Source organism: Crocodylus porosus, unplaced genomic scaffold (genome assembly GCF_001723895.1).
Source record: "Crocodylus porosus isolate Cpor-Errol unplaced genomic scaffold, CroPor_comp1, whole genome shotgun sequence".
Classification (NCBI taxonomy): Eukaryota; Metazoa; Chordata; order Crocodylia; family Crocodylidae; genus Crocodylus; species Crocodylus porosus.
In genome coordinates this window covers 131,287,161-131,303,592 of record NW_017728886.1, presented here as the reverse complement: position 1 = coordinate 131,303,592, position 16,432 = coordinate 131,287,161, and the positions used below count along the sequence as shown (strand labels likewise).

At 45.2% G+C, this 16,432-nt stretch overlaps 1 long non-coding RNA gene across 1 annotated transcript in view; it reads right to left on the bottom strand.

Moving 5' to 3' along the window:
- LOC109324525 overlaps positions 1-13,928 on the bottom strand; it is a 15,794-nt gene extending 1,866 nt beyond the window's left edge. Inside the window, exons 1-2 of the long non-coding RNA XR_002104948.1 lie at positions 13,801-13,928; positions 586-591 (exon numbers count right to left, since the gene is read on the bottom strand). This is a non-coding gene — a long non-coding RNA (uncharacterized LOC109324525). The remainder of the gene's footprint in view (positions 1-585; positions 592-13,800) is intronic.
- Between the last annotated feature and the right edge of the window lie 2,504 nt (positions 13,929-16,432).

Sequence of the window (16,432 nt, the reverse complement as noted above, 5' to 3'; positions counted from 1 at the left end):
GGGGGCTGGACTCGATGATCTTCCGAGGTCCCTTCCAGCCCTAATGTCTATGAAATCTATTAAACCGGTTTATATGTAAAGTCTGTCCCTAGCCTTCGTGGTCAGGGAGTTTAGCAGCAAACAGGGAGATCTGGATTCTGGTCCCAGGACTATTTCTGCTTCTTACCCCTGGGCCCCTGGGAAGCAGCAGACTTCCCAGGCCGACGGGCGGCAGATTGCCTAATGAAAAATACAAGTGATTCAGGGAGTAGAAATGAGAACATAGTTTCTTATCACTATTCAGAGGTGCCATGTATTAAGAGCCTGGGCACCTAGACCTGTTTTCTGAATGAGAATTTTGCAGTTACCAGGCATGGTACACCCAAAATTGGAGCTACTGTAGGCATCAACATGGATAGTACCCAAAATGATACTAAGTAAATAACGTGACAGCTGGAGAGGTAAGGGTGTAAGACAAAGCCTGAGGTAAGGTACAACTTTAAAAAAGCAAGATGTTGCCTGAAAAGAACATTAAGGCCATTACAGAAAGCAGGAGAAACAAAGAACTTCCACAATTAAGGAAAAAATGTATCCTATTTCTTCAACATGCAACTCCTTTCTCTGACAAAATAAATTCAGAATGTCTGTTGTGGTCTAAAGATACTGAAACTGATTATTCTGTATATTCACTTTCTTTATATACCACCAGCAAACATGCTTATTTACATATTTTCACACATCTAGTGCTATATGAGAGTTCAAATTAGTCCTGCTAATTTTGCTATCGACTACAATAAAAAAGGAGAGGTGGTAAAGGTTTGAAACAAAAAATGAGCAAGGTTGCAATCCAGCAAAACATTTAAGTAGGTGCTTAATTTGGATTGCAAAAAGGATTAAAGTTAAGTATGCAGCATAGAATGTTGACACATCAGGGCTTTATAAAATTTATTCATCACCGTGTTCATTTTTTTTTTTTATAACAAAGCATCTAAAAACTAAATTTTAGGTATGACATTTATAGACTTCATCACTGGGAGTCTCCCCACCCCCAACCCTAGATGGGGGAGCTCAGGGTTTGTTCTATTTAATATCAGCATAGACTGCCTTACCCACCTGTGTCCTAAACATAGCCCCAGGAGTCCCATCACCCCCAGCTGGAAAGCTCCAACCCTTTATGATCCTCCAACTTTAACTGTACCTTAACCCTAAACCTAGCTTGGGCTACTGCAACAGCCCCAGCCCCAACCCCAACCCCAACCCCAACCCCAGCCCTAGCCCCAGAGCAGGTCCCTGCCAAGCTGAGCACTCTGCCAGCACTGTTTGCGACAGTCTCTACGGAAATCCTGCCCCCACGCTGTCCTGACCCTACCACTCCCGGGGTCTCCGTGAAAACAGACTACAGGAACAGACTGCAAGGGCTGCTGGGAAACTGAGTCCACTGTGGGCCAAATCCAACCCACATGTTGGACTTTGCCTGCCCCTGGTCTAAATACACATTGTGCATGTCTGCACGTGTAATTAGCACACCTGACTAAACTCCAGTACAGTTCATGATGGGGTTTATTGCTCCTGGGCATGCCGTTTGCATGTGCACCTGGGACCACAGCATGTTGAGCAAGGGTGGAGAAGCCCCGGCTGGCAGGGGGCCCCATGGGTCATCCTGCCAGCCTGGGGCTGCTCCAACCTGAGTCAAAGTGCCGCAGAATGGCTACCTGGGGCACTAGCCCTGTAGGGCTAGCTAGCATTATATAATAGGCCAGTGCATAGTGGCCAATATTTGATTCAGATTCGGCTGATTCAGGGGACACTGATTCAATTTGGTGATTCAGATCACTGTCCCAAATGTATTCGGCTGAATTGGATTCAAAAGATTCGGCGCTAATTTGGTACGATTCAGTGATTTGACCATAGACTATAATGGGGAATCACTATAATACTTACAACTTTTGTCTTTTTTTTTTTAAGAATTGGATGAAAGCATCAGGGGTGGTAGCCCTTTCTGAGGGCATGAAGCCTTCCAGGTTTCAAGGAAATAAGTGCAGGGGCTTCTGTGAAAGTGCACCTCAAACTTTTGAAAGCAAACCTTGTGTCACTTGTGTGTGTTAACTGGGTTTCTGGTTATAGATCTAAGGAACAGGACGGCAAGATTATTTGAGTAGATATGATATATTTTATTAGAACTTTTATTTATCTGAATAGTTGAAAAGTATAGCTTGAAAAGCTTTCACATTTAAAAATCCTTCATCAGACTGAGGCTGATGAAGCATCTACAGTTGGTGTGCATGCTCTTCCATGATTTAATAGTAAAGAAGTCAGAGGCTGGTATGCAGGCAAGAAAGCCAGTCAGTGAAAATGTAAATTTAGGTGTCACGGGGTGTGAGACAGGCTGGGAGGGGTGGAGGGAGGAGGATGTAGTAGGTAGAAATGTAGAGGTACCTGGGGAGTCAGATGTCAAGCAGGTTATAGTGTGTCACAAATCCAATGTCTATATTGAGTCCATGAGTTTTTGTATCTAGGAGGTTGATGAAGTGAAGTTCATAGGCTCGCTTGTGAAAAGTGTTTTGTAAATTCAAACAAGCACCAAACCTTGCTAACCTTATCACCAGAAGCAATATTCCTACAGCCCAAAACACACTAAATGGATCCAGACCATGCCATGGCAAGAAATGCAAAACCTGCCAACATATCTCCAGTATACCCACAATTACTATGCCACACAACAGACACATTGCTATTCCTGTATCTTAGAGCTGCACCTCCAGAAAATTATACATCTCATCCAGAGCACTAAATGCCCTGATGGAAAATAGGTTGGAGAAACCAAACAACAACGGCACACCAGAATGAATGCACACTGAACATCTATTAAAGAAAAGAACACCCAATTACCACTGAGGGCACATTTCTCACAAGAAAACCACTCTTTCTCCAAACTCTCAGTCCTGATCCTGAAAGGGTATTTACAAAACTCTTTTCACAGACAAGACTATGAACTTCACTTCATCAACCAGTGGATACAGAAACTATTGGACTCAATATAGACATTGGAATTCTGACATACTGCAACCTGCTGGACATCTGACTCCTCAGGTACCTCTCCACTTTTAACTGGTACCTCCTCCCCCAACCACTCCCAACCTGTCTCTCACCCCGTGACACAAATTGACATAATTTATATTTTCATTGACTGGCTTTTTTGCATATCAGCCCAGTCTCTGGCTTTTTTACTATTCATTTAATCAAGGAAGAGCACACACATAAAATGCAGATGCTTCCTCAGCCTGATGTAGGGTTTTTAAAACTGAAAGCTTGCTAAGATATATTTCTCCAGCTATTCAGTTGGTCTACTAAAAGATACCAGATTGACCTAAAGAACCTTGTCCATCTTGTGTGCATTAAGGCAGAGTGGGATGAATGCAGCAGGGATGGTAGCCTGTAATGGGGCCTTCCCAGTACTTGTTAGATCTCATCCTGCCCACCTGTTTCTAGGCCAACTGCCCACCCCTCTTTCTCCTGCCACATCTTGATGGAAAACTGACTCAGATGTTACCCAGGTGGGAGGCTGCCCATTTAGTCTGTCCCTGATGTCTAGGGGTGACATCCAATCTGCAGCTCTATCTCTTCCCTACACTGTGGCCCATGCCTCGCAGATTATATACCACTCTAGCTGTGGTCCCCTCTCTGGGACTTTGGCTCCCCTTTAGGTCCTGGCCCCACCTTCAGGCCAGTCAGAATTGTGAGCCTCCTGCTCTTGATGGAAAACTAATTCAGATGTTACCCAAGTGGAAGTCTGCCCATTTAGGCCCCTCCGGTGGCATCCGTTCCACAGCGCCATACCTTCCCTACACTGCAGCTCATCATGCCTTGCAGATGGCTTTCCCCAGTCAGGACTCTGCATGCATATGGTGGCTGGAGGTTATCAGGTGCCCCCTAACCACCTTTCACCAGGGAGGTTCACAGTCCTGGCATTTCCTGGGGTTGCCGCACCAGTGGCAATCCCACCAGGCCTCCCTACCCTGGCAGGGTGCAGTTTTAGGTCATACCTAGGACCTGGGGTCTCCTCCTTACCCACAGCCCCAGCCCACACCTCCAAGTTTGTCCTGGCATGGGAATTCAGCAGGGAGATGTTCTTCTCTTGCTGGTTGGTGGAACACTAAACTGCTACCTCCGGCTCTGAGAGCAAGGCATTAAATGCTTGTGAAAGCAACTAAATAAAGGAAATAGGTGCAGAATGAGAAGGGTGGCACTCACTCTGTCCACATGTGGAGCTTGCAGAACCCCAACAGCAAGAGGGTCACCTTCAGAAACACCAGCTTCTCCACCAAACAAGGATTTGAGGAGGTGCAGTGGGGTGTCACAACATCCCCAGCAATGCTGAACACCCTCTCACTTGGAATACTGGTTGGTGGACAGGACAGATGTTCCTGGGCAACTGTGGCCAGATCCTGCCACGTCTGGTTGTGTGTTGCCCAATAGGCCAAGGGGCGACATATCACTGGCTCCACGCCCTCAACAAGATAGGTAGCCACTGAGGCCTCTGTGAAAGGTAGCCACTGCCTTGACCATATTAGCCCTACTGTTGGTTACCATGAAGCCACGGATGAGCTTGCTCTGCTCAACAAGCCACCCCTGCACCATGATGTTCATGGCCACAATGATTTTCCTTGCCATGTGGAACTCATCCATCACCTTCACTTGAAGGAGAGCCCACTGATGCCCTCACTGATCACACCAGTGCTTCCCAACAGACAGAAAAGGCAGAGAGAGGCTTCACACAGAGCCTTATGAGCTGTTTCTATGTCCCTCCCCCACTGTAATTGGAAGGCAGCTCAGGGCAAGATCACAGTCACTGTAGAGCTACAGATGTCAATATCAGAGCAGTCTTCCCCCCGCTTCCTTCCCTCTCCTCAGTTTCTGTTTCCCTACAAGACTGCCTTCTGAATCTCTGAATCACTGAATCTTTCAAATCAATTTGGATGCTTCAAATCTATTCAGAGCTTATAATGGTTCTTGTGATTGGATTCAGATTTGATATTTCAGCCGCAGAATCAGACCAAATCTTCTCTGAATCAAATTGGCAACTGGAGCTTCGCACACCCCTAGTCTGCAACTTCACTGTAGGATAGTACTTTTGTGTGGCAGTACTGTCCTACAGCACAATTAATTAGTTTATTCCATCCTAATAGTACTACACATGTAAATGCTGAAATTCTACTGTGAAGCTAATTAGGCAACTCCACAATATACATCTCATGTAGCTGTACCCACTATGGCAGGTTTTGATCTATGAAGATACTTGGTGCAGATTTGGAGAAACTCCATTAGCTGAAGTCAGAATTAAACCTTGATTATGAAAACACTTATGCATATGAATAGCATTATTCACATGAATAATATGATTGTGCTCAGTGGGACTATTCCCATGAGGGCAGTTATTCACAAAATCTGGATCAAATTAAACAGTTTTGCAGCTGGATCTTTTTTTTTTTTAAAATGTCACCCCTCTGAACATTTTTATTCAAAGTCCTTACTGTCTGTTGATGATTCTACATGTGAGCAGAGTGGGGTGGCAAGCAGGTAATTAACAAAGTATTTGGAAACAATGCTCTGGTAAGGGGTATTTCTTCCAGTCTGTCTGATACAGCAGAATTTTTAGATGTTCTGATAAAGACTAATAATAATTTTCAATGTAATAACCTCACCAGGAGAAATAAAAGGAGGATATAAGTGAATAATTATGAAGAGAATGGTAGCTACTACTTTGCCTAGAAAATAGCTGTACTACTGATTTTTCTATTTGTTGCTTTGAAAAGCATTTTAAAGGTTATTTTCCTGTGCCTGACTTTGATCTTGCATACGCTGGTGAAACTAGATAGATTTTAATGGATTTAATACTGACTCTGTGTTACCAGAACCCCACTCCCATAAAGATCTGTTTTACCATCCAGCACTCCATCAACTATTCTTCCATTCCCTGGTGTATGTAACTTATGAAGTAAAACTCCTCCATAAACACTTACATCTTTAGCTCTAGGTATAGAATAAAAAATAGCAAAGTAGGCTGGATTTTTTATATATTTTAAAACAAATTCATTAGACTGAAACATGCCAGGCATGTTCATTTATCTTTGCACAGTGTCTAGCACATATAGCCATCACCAGAATATAAATAATCAATAATATAGTATATTTAGTATTATTATTATATTTTTAAAAACCCAAGTTCTTCTGTAAATGGTGTTGGTCCTTGATGCCTAAGTATTATAGTGTGTTATGCAAGGTCTCCAAATGCTTCCTTGTATAAATGTAAACACAAATTATCTAGTAGCTACTGTTCAATCAAGAGCCTTAGACACTGGAGTCAATGGTAGACTTTATATATTAAAGACTTTGAGGTATATCTCATGCTATATATTAAAGACTTTGAGGTATATCTCATTAAATAAACGTGAAACAGCAAGATGACTTTGGAAACATTACATTACAGCTCTTCATGGTAGTTCTCAGTAATTTCCCCAATAATGAGATTTTAAAAAGTAGTACTTTTGAGATTTTTGGTTGTTGTTCTTTAGGTTTTGTCTTTATCAGCTTCTCTCTGTAACTCTGAAAACTTTAACAAAACAAGCAAAAGAAAATCTGAGAACAACATATACTCACTTATGACATGCTGCAGCCCCAGATACAGTCTGTGTATCTTTGAGACACACTCCTGGGATGCTACTACACCTTTTAGATGATGTTCTGCCCCAAACACTTCCCTGATGCCTGCTTCTGGAACACTAAGAATGCACCGAGATATGCTAAGAGCCAAATTCTTGACCTGCAGTGCCTCATCTTCACCAGTCTCATCCAGGTATTTTCACTTCTTAGTAGAATGAGTTTTTCCAGCTATAAGAATCACACCCTTGTCCAGTCATGCACTTACAAAAAGATGGATCGCCCTTTGAGAATGGGCAAACCCGTCTAGTTAAATGCTCTGAAATCACAATTAGTACTGGCAGTTAAATGGTTAAAAAGAGAACAGAAAAGATTTATTATAGATTCATTTGCAAGCATGTGGATGTAGAAAGGCTGCTCACCAGTGGCCAGCATAAACTTACGAAAAATAAATCATATTAAACAAACTTGATCCCTTTCTTGACAAAGCAACTACTTGGGTGGATGAGGGGAATATAGTGCATCTGGAGTTCAGCAAAGCTTTTCACAAAGTCCTACATGACCTTTCCATAAAGAAACTGGAGAAATGTGTGCTAGATAGAATTACTATAAAATGTATAGATAACTGGCTCAATAGCAGCAAGCAAAGGGTAATTATTAACATGTCCATGTCAGAATGGCAGGAGGTTTTGAATGGAGTGCCACAGCGGGTTGCCATAGACCTACTGCTGTTCAATGCATTTATTCATGCTTTGGATGCTGGCATAAAAACCTTCTTGAGGAAGTTTGTGGACAATACAAAACTTGGAAGGATTGCAAGCACAATTCAGAAGAATCTCAGATTGGAAAGTTGGCCTAGAGCTGAAGTTCAATGCAGACAAATGCAAGGGTCAGCACCTTGGGAGGAACAATCAAAAACACAAATATAAAATCCAAAAGGAATCACATGGGGCACATCCAGAGGAGCCCGCACATGCCTCTGATCAGATCTCAAAGCAGTTTCAGATGTGGCAAGAGGCACACCGTAAACAAAAAATAGTTCCCTGCACTGAATATTTGCAGCGCAGGCTCAAAATTTGATACCGGGATAGCCACACCCAGGAAAAAAAAAAAAAAAAAAAGAAAAAAGCAGGGCAGGGGGCGTGCGGGGGGAGGGATATGGTCCAGGACATTTCCTGGAGGCAAGTGGAGGCTCTGGTCCTCCACAGAAATGCTTTGGTAGCCGACCAGTGTGTCTCTATGCCTGCCCCTTGCTCTGATGCTGCAGCATGCTGCCTGACTGTGCAGGGCAAACAGTGATGCAGGCTACAGATACTTTGACCCAGGTTCCTTTCAGGTAAGTTGGGGGTGGACGTAGGGCTGGAGGATGTGGGGGACAAATTGGTAGGGGTGGTCTGCTACCTGCCCCCTTGCAGGGCCAATATGCCCCATCCACAGGGCCCACAGCTCACCAGGAGCAGCAGTGACCATTGGGGCACTTAGGGCCTCCTGGCACAGTACCCCTGCGTGGCACAGGGCAGCGGGTGGCAACATGGCTCATCCCTGGCCCCCTGGCATATGGCACTGCTTACACCACATCATATGGGCTCAGCCCGGTGTGGCACCGTGCGCTTTTGGGCAGCTCCGTGTCACCACCTGGGGCCCCATGCCACTCATGGGGACTGCCTGTCACACTGGACTGGGTCATATGTGCACAGGCCCCACATACCATTGGGCAGGTCTGGTTCCATGGAGGCAGGACCTGGCCTGGTGTGACAGGTGGTCACACACAGGGCCCCAGGTGACAGCCCAAGTGGCCTGGAGCTGTCCAAAAGAGCACGGTGTCAGGCCAGGCTGGGCCCGCACAATGTGGCACAGGCAGCGCTTTGTGCCAGGCAGTTGGGGATAAGGCACACTGCCCCTCATTGCCCTGTTCCACACGAGGGGACTGTGCCAGGAGGCCCTAAGCACTCTGATAGTTGCTGCTGCTGCTGGTGAGCTGTGGGCCCTGCGGGGGGTGGGCTGGGGCCATGCGGGGGGAGGGATGTGGGCCATGGGGCCCATGTGCTGTGTGGGGGTTGCACCCTGAGGGGAGGCAGAGGACCCACCCCTCCTGAGCAGCCCCAAATACAGCCCCCCCAAACCCAGTTCCCCCACAATCCCCCACCTACCCATACACCCCATGTCCCTACCACCTACACATATTGCCCCACACAGCTTTCTAGCCCCCTCCTGCAATACTCACCTCCCCCATCACATACCCATTGTGCCTAGCTGCCAGACAGGATGAAACCTGCTGCTGGGAGCTATGGCTGCAGGGGCAGGTGCCCCCACATTCTAGTTAGTGAAAAGGTCAGGGGGAGCTCTAGTAGTTCTAATTGTTTGAAAATTCAGCCAAGGTGAGAAGAGTCTCCAGCTGGTCTCAGTTGCCTTTTCTGATCTGTGGGAGTCTCTCCCACAAGGTCCAACAGGCTTCAGTGTCAGTCAGATCCAGGGAGAAGAGCTCTTTGTACCAGCACACACAAGCCTTCTACATCTCACCTGGATCTGTGAGGTGGATGTTGTTTCCTGCCAGGAGGCAGGCAATGTATTTCTTGGCCCCCCCCCACCTTTTCTTCAGGATGTAGAAGTAGTGTGAGCTGTGTTCCATCTCCCAAAGGAGCTGGACACTTGAACAGACAAATGCACTGCAGGCATTGTGGTTGCCCAGAGTGTGAAGCTCTACCCACCTCTTCTGACACTCTCCACAGAGGGATGGGTGGGTTGGGTCAGCATCCAGGTGACTCTCCAGCTCCAGCACTTCCCACTTGAGCTGCTCCTGGACCACCTCCCTCTGCCAGGTGTGCTCCCAAGTGTAGTAGTGGCAAAAGAGTCAGATGAGCACCTTCCCCACATCCCACCATCTCTGAGCTGAGGGGAAACCTGCCCGTTGCTCCTACCAGGCCATCCAGAACTCCTGGAATGCTTCCCTGAAGCCCATGTCCTTCAGCAGACTGGCATTAAAATGCCAGTGGGCCAACACCAAATGCCCAGGCCCTAGTGTGACCTGGGCCTAGATAAGGTGGTGATCAGTGAAGGGGGTGGGCTGGACACTGGAGGAGCAGGCCTGGGCAAAATGTGACAATGAGATATAAATTCAGACCAACCAGGAGCGGCATGCCTGATTCTCCCCCACCCTCACATAATGAAGGGAAGAGGGCTGTCAGAGTGACAGACAAAGCAGACATGCATCAGGGAGTACTTAGTAGTCCATCAGGATCTCCCCATGGATGCATATGGTGGCCTGGTTCCATTCCCCGCCTGACTGGTCCCACAGGTCCAGGTTGACATTAAAGTCTCCACTAAGGACCAGGACTCATGAGGACTGAGGGTTATGATGTAAGTGGATGTTAGGTGGAAGAAGTCCATCAACTCTGGGTCCTTTTCAGAGGTGTACACATTCACAAGGTTTAGGACCAGCCAGAGGCAGGAAAGGTCCTGGCGATCTACTCCCCAGAAGCTCTTGAGACCAATCTTGCAGCAGCAGCCTGGGACAGGATGGGGCATGGCCAACTTCCTCCAAAAGGCTCCTCCCCAGATGCTCCAGAGAGCAAGTAGCTTTTAGCTATTTGTCAGGACAGGTTTTTATACTGCTGGGGCCAGCACAGGTGCTGGCCCCAAGCTCCCCCTTGCTGCAGATCCTGAAGGAGGTGGGCAAGGTTATTTTTCCCCAAGTGGCACAACTTGCCCCACATCAAAGTACATGTCCAGACATGTGTGCCGAGGCAAATATCCGTGGCTCAAATTTGTGCCACTCCTATTTGAGATGCTGCAAGCACACATACCTGCATGTGTGGATGCGTCCTTGTTGAACTTCATGGGCAAGTGCAAAGTTCTGCACTTAGGACGGAACAATGCCATGCACCACTACAGGCTGGGGACTGACTGGCTAAGTAGTAGCTCTGCAGAAAAGGACCTGGTGGTTACAGCAGACAATAAGCTGAATGAGAGCCACAAGTGGCCCCTTGCTGCCAAGAAGGCTTATGGCATACTGGGCTACATTGGTAGGTAGTTCCATTGCCAACAGGTAACAAGAAGTGATTATTCCCCTTTATTCATCATGGGTAAGGCCATATCTGGAGTACTGTGTTCAGTTTTGGGTCCCCCACTACAGAAAGGATGTGGATAAATTGGAAAGAATCCAAGAGAGGGTGACAAAATGATGAGGGGGCTAGGACATGTGACTTCTGAGGAAAGACCAAGGGAACTGGGCTTACTTAGTCTAGAGAAAAGGAGACAGAGGGGACTTAACAGCAGCCTTCAACTACCTGAAGTGGGGTTTGAAAAAGGATGGAGTGAGACTGTTCTCATTGGTGACAGAACAAGGAGCAATGGTCTCAAGTTGCAGCAAGGAACGTTTACGTTAGATATTAGGAAGACTTTTCTCATTAGGAAGGTATTAAAACACTGAAACAGGTTACCCAGGGAGAGGTAGCTCCATCCTTGGAGGTTTTGAAAACCCAGCTAGACAAAGCTTGGGCTGGGATGATCTAGTTGGAGATAGTCCTGCCTTGAGCAAGGGGTTGGACTAGATGACCTCCTGAGATCCCTTCCAATTGTACTTTCTATGATTCTATGTTGTGCAGTCCTGGTCCTGCTTTGACATATAAGAAATATATTTAGTATCAAATATCACAATGCATATAAACATAAAGATGATAAAGCTAAAAAAAAAAAAAAAAAAAAGCAACTTGGCATTACCTTTACCTGCAGATTACAAGAGCCACATCAATAAAATAGACTCAAGAAATCATGCAAGACATCCCCCCCCCCCATTTGTTACACACCATACTCCAAGTACCTGGACTTTAAAAAAAAATACATCAAACTGTATGACTAACAAAAATAGTGAAAATTGAGAGCAGTGGGTTCAGCTAAATCAGCCTCCAACTTCATGAGTTTCAGGCCTTTACAGGAAACAGTAAATCCTTTTATTTATTGTTATAATTGTGGGGAAAATATTTTACTAACAATAATGGGAAACACAGTACACTTTGGTATTCTTTATAATTTATACCAGTATGGCTGTGGAATTCCATTCATTATTTATGGCACAGACTCAGATGGTCTAGACTCGGAAAAAGATCCTGGATATAAATGAATCATTCTGATAGTAAGCTAATCTTTATTTTTGACACACGTAGTCAGGCTTTCAGTTTATATAATCTGTCAATCACTAAACCAGTAAGCAGTGAACTACATGCTACCCAGAGATCCTGCTCTGCTTTGCTTCTAAAGACTCCAAATCTAGTGCTTCATTGTTGTTTGACAGGTTGGTACTAATATCTTCTGAAGGGTTTCTGTGACTTGATTGCACAAGCTAATTACTTTTCAGCTTAAGCTCTGGAGCCAAAACTGAGTGTACATAAAAGTGTTTCTTATCTCTCCAAAGTGACACCATGGCTAAATGCAGTGTTGACCATTGTGAATTGTTATCTCCTCCTTTTGGAAAATATAACATAACAGCAAACTTCAATTTTCCTCTCTCTCATCCCAGATCATGAGAGTCTTTGCCGTACCCTGCCCCCCCCCACACACACTTCTGTTTTTATCCATCACATGTTTTGGTCTCATTTTCTGACCATTCATTTCTAAAGCCTATCTAGATCTTTTCTGCATGGGTCTTTTTCCTGTTTAAACAGAAACAATATACTCTGAAATTTTGTTGGAAGTATTTTCTACTCATTTGTCTCAACTGTAGTTTCAAGTTCATTATTATATTTGGTTATCTCAAATTAGAGAATTTTTCAGTCAAGGAGTTTTAAGATTGCTTTAACCAGATGTTTTAGCCTCAGTTTCAGCCAGTTCCTGTATTATCAGTTCCTCAGAATTCCCTGTGGTATAAAGGAGAGGAATGAAGTGTTTAATAAATTAATTTTCCTCCCTAGCTCTGTAGTTTTTCTACATCATGGGGTACAGTGGGCCAGTTCAATCTCTTCCAAGAAACGTCCACCCTAGAGGCCTCGATCCTGCAATAAATTCTACTTTGTTGGATTCTTAAGCCTGCATGGAGTCCCATTACAGTGGATACCTACAGTGGAGTTCTGGCACCAGGCATCTGTTCAGCATAGCAGCTTGCCTTTCCTCTTCATGCCTGCTTTACAGCATCTTTAAAATGGTGCCTCAACAGCTTCCCATAAAGCAAGTTATTCCACAGTTCAGTTCACCTTACCATTAATGCATAATTACCTTCTCAATCTTTAAACTTCAGACTATTATCCTTTTTTTAACTACCCCTTGAACAACTCTTCTTCTGTTCGTTCCACTCAGTAATTCATTAAATTGTAAAGAAAATAAAAGCAATGAGAGGTCTGTTCCACTTCAGAAGTTATTTATCATGAGAAAACTGCAAAGTAATAAAAAGAATATTTCTATTACAAGGTCTTCTGTGCTCAAAGATGGATTTCTCTTTTCTACACCACAAGTGGATTTTAAGTTTCTCTGTCATTTAGCCTGAAAGACACTTGAGACATAACCTAGTCTGACAAGTGCTTATGAGAGCTAGAACAGCTACCAAAGGGAGGAAAGCGTAAGCTATATGAAGATCTCAGCTGCTTTCCCAATGTCTATTCTGCTCGCTAGTACCCCCAATAATTTATCTTCTAATAAATACAAATAGAACATGTCTAGCACCACAATGTTTGTATCCCTGAGATAATGTCTTGTTTTGAGCTGGGGATAACATGACTGCAGTTTTGACCCCACTGTGGCTTGGCACATATATGTGACAAGTTTTGCTTTCAAAACTTTGGGGTGAAGTTTCCCTGAACTCCCTGCACCTATCTCCTTGCTGTCATATTGAATGTAATAGTTTGAATTCTTGTGTTAACTGCCCATTAGCCAGTTTAGACAAAAGGCAAGGTTTATCATCTTATCTAGGCCATTGCTTGCTTTGCCTGGCCCTGCAACAAGTTTGTTTAAAAGTCTTAGGTTCTCAATCTTATCTTTAGAGGCCTTTGACAAGTTAACCTAAGAACAAGAAAAACGACACTTAAGGAAACAGTCCGAGAGACCAAACCCTGGAAGCTTTTGAAAGGGGGTTGGGAAAGATAAGTCATCACATGGTGTGGAAAGTCTCAAGAATTTAAAATAAACTGAATAGTCAGCCAAAAAATTCCGTTGCAGAAGACAAACTGCCTACCCAACAAAAATCTGTTGAGTAAGATCCGAGCCCAATTTGGGAGTAGTGACACATTTGGGTAGGAGGGGCCCAAGACGGCAACTCACCCAGTATATAACCTGTAACCTATAGTCCCAATTTGGAGGTAACCTCACTTGCAGAATGTCACAGGGGCACTCCGGTGCCCTGTGACTATGATGAGAGAACAGGAGCCAGAGCCCTGCAGCTGAGTCGAGCATAGGTGCTCGGGCTACTAAGCAGCTGCACCATGGTACGAGGGGAGAGAACCCTACCGGGGAGATTTTGCAGGAAAAGCCGGGTGGGCCTAGATTGTATGTTATAGCCAGGAGACTTACTGTTGTGTTACAGCCAATTGGCTTATGGTTCTGTTTAGTTATGGTTATACCGGAGGACTGGGTGAGGCTGTAGGGTGGAGGAGGCCTCATTAGGAGCTCCCCAGTAAACTGGGGTGCTCCCAGCGCTGGAGAGAGCGCTGCACTTTGGGGGTGTCCCAACCCCAACCCAGAGAGATAGTATCAGGAAAGCTCAGTAGGGCTCCACAGGGGTGGAGGCCCTGGTGCCAGCAGGGCACCGTAGTTTAGGGGTGCACTGCCCCAACCCTGAGAAGGGGAACAGACAATTGTGGAGGGGCCAGGCATGGCTAAGGCCACCTGAGCCCCAATTGCTAAGAGGACTAGTGTGGGCACCAGCCAGATGCCCGGAGGGGGTTCATGTTAAGACCCAGGGGGCATACGTGAAGCAAAACCCAGGGTGAGGTGCTGTTATAAAGATAAGCCCAGTGAGGGTGAGTCCGCGGTCAGAAAGCCCGGGGAGGGTGAGTGCGTGGAGAGACAGGACCCAGGGGGGCACCGTCTGTATGTGAAGGATCCCCAGGAAGGGGCGAGCATATTGAGCGGGCCTAAGAGGGGCAGACGTATTGAGCAGGCCCGAGAGGGCTAACAAGCCCAGGGCACCATTCAGGGCGCAGGAAGCAGAGGGGCGCCGGTTGCATGACAAGCCTAGGGGCACCCGTCAGGGCGTAGAAAGCAGAGGGGCGCCGGCTGCGTGACAAGCCCGGGGGCGCCAGTCAGGGCGCCGGCTGCGTGACAAGCCCAGGAGCGCCAGTTAGGGCACAGGAAGGAAACTGACCAGACACCGGCGAGGCTTGGGGTGTGCTACAGGGGAGGTTGGAGGCACGCATAGCCCATAAGGCTGGGGTGCACCTGTCACTCCATATAGAACAGGGGACAGGATTACCATAGCACCATGTCCAGGGGGACAAAGGGCAGCCTCTTTTATAAAATTTAGACAACGGAGACATGGCGGGTGAGAAAGAGGGTGCTGAATCGCCTACTTGGCATGATAGGGGGCGTTAGGGAGATCACGGCTGATCCTAGATCCCCGCACCATGACACAGAACACCGAAGGAAGAATCGCAAGTGTAGGCCAGATCAGACTGATCACATGAATCACCCTCTCCGTGAACAAGAACTCCCATTCATGCTGAAGCTGAGGAGTGCCCAAGTGGGACTGAAGGAAGGGGACTTATTCCCATCACTGCTAAGACCATCCCTAAAACCATAACTAAAAATTGAAGGTATCCTTGGGAATTTGTTTTTTTGGAATTCTAGGACTGTAAGTATACCATAAGAAACAATAGTAGTGTTTCCAATTTAACCTTTAGTTGTAATAGTAACTGTTTTTGTAATACTAATTCTTATAGCATTGCTTGGGAAGGAAGTGCGTTTGGAGCATTGTTTCTAATATATGTAGTTACTGTGTTTTTAATGTTTATGGTACTTCTTAAAGCTCAGCATTGTTATATGCATAGTAAGGAGTTTTAATAAACATATTAAAAAGGAATAAAAATCTTGATCATTGTAAAAACAAACAGGGCTCAACCTCACCCCACCAGTGTACTGATTTGAACCAATATGTTGTGCGGGACTTCTCTTATGGGTTTACAGGATAGAGAGATGCTTGAAACTTGGCAGACTTCATGCTTTCAGAAGGGGCTACCATTCCTACATGCTTCATCCAAATCAAGCCAGAAATGACAAACATATAGGCTGTTTTGTCCTTCCCCATTATATCCTATGGGCAAAATGTCAAAATAGTTTCACCGTTTCAACAGATCAAAATGGAACAGCTGTTTCGAAACAAAACAAAAATCTGGAAAAAAAAAAATGCTGTTCCATCGAAACACAGAATGCTGCCATTTCACACAGCCCTAAGATGCTCCCCTACTGAATCCTTTCTTTAGAACATCCATGCACATTGTGAGCAAAACTGGGTCATTTTAGGTTGCATTTATCATTTCCTTGATGACTAAAACTGTATTTATTTACCACTATGATCTTTAAGTTACTAAATTTCCACATTAATTCTTAGTTTCTGTACAACTGTATATTGACTTCCAGAAGGCTTTCAGAAGAGCTTGTATCCCATTACGCTCTTGCCAGGTTACATTGCCATTTTCTCAAAAAAGCTAATCAATTTTGTTAAGCATAACCTCTACTTCTTAATCTCTATGGCTGTTTTTGACTAACGTGTGCCTCTTAAAGTAGTTGTCTTTATTTTGGCCCGATCAAAAAAATCTAGAGTATTTCCTTGTATGGAGATCAGCCTTGTATACCAAAAGTCTCTTTCTGCTCTTGT